Source organism: Alligator sinensis, unplaced genomic scaffold, assembly GCF_000455745.1.
Source record: "Alligator sinensis unplaced genomic scaffold, ASM45574v1 scaffold147_1, whole genome shotgun sequence".
NCBI classification, from domain to species: domain Eukaryota; kingdom Metazoa; phylum Chordata; order Crocodylia; family Alligatoridae; genus Alligator; species Alligator sinensis.
The window spans coordinates 4,999,738-4,999,939 of record NW_005841847.1 but is presented as its reverse complement, the minus strand read 5'-3'; positions in this window follow the sequence as shown (position 1 = coordinate 4,999,939).

The window sequence follows — 202 nt, the reverse complement described above, 5'->3', positions numbered from 1 at the left end:
TATCGTTGTAATTGTTGCTGCCGGGGGCAGCGCGGACACGAAGCGCGCCCCGCTCCCCGCCTTTGTGCAGCGCGCGCGGCCGGGGGGCGGGGCGCGGCGCGGTGTTGGTACACAAAGGCGAGGCGGCAGCACATTGCCGGGCCCCGCCCCTCTGGTGACGTACCCGCATTCCCGTCTAAAAAGTGCCGGCGGGTCGCGGTCG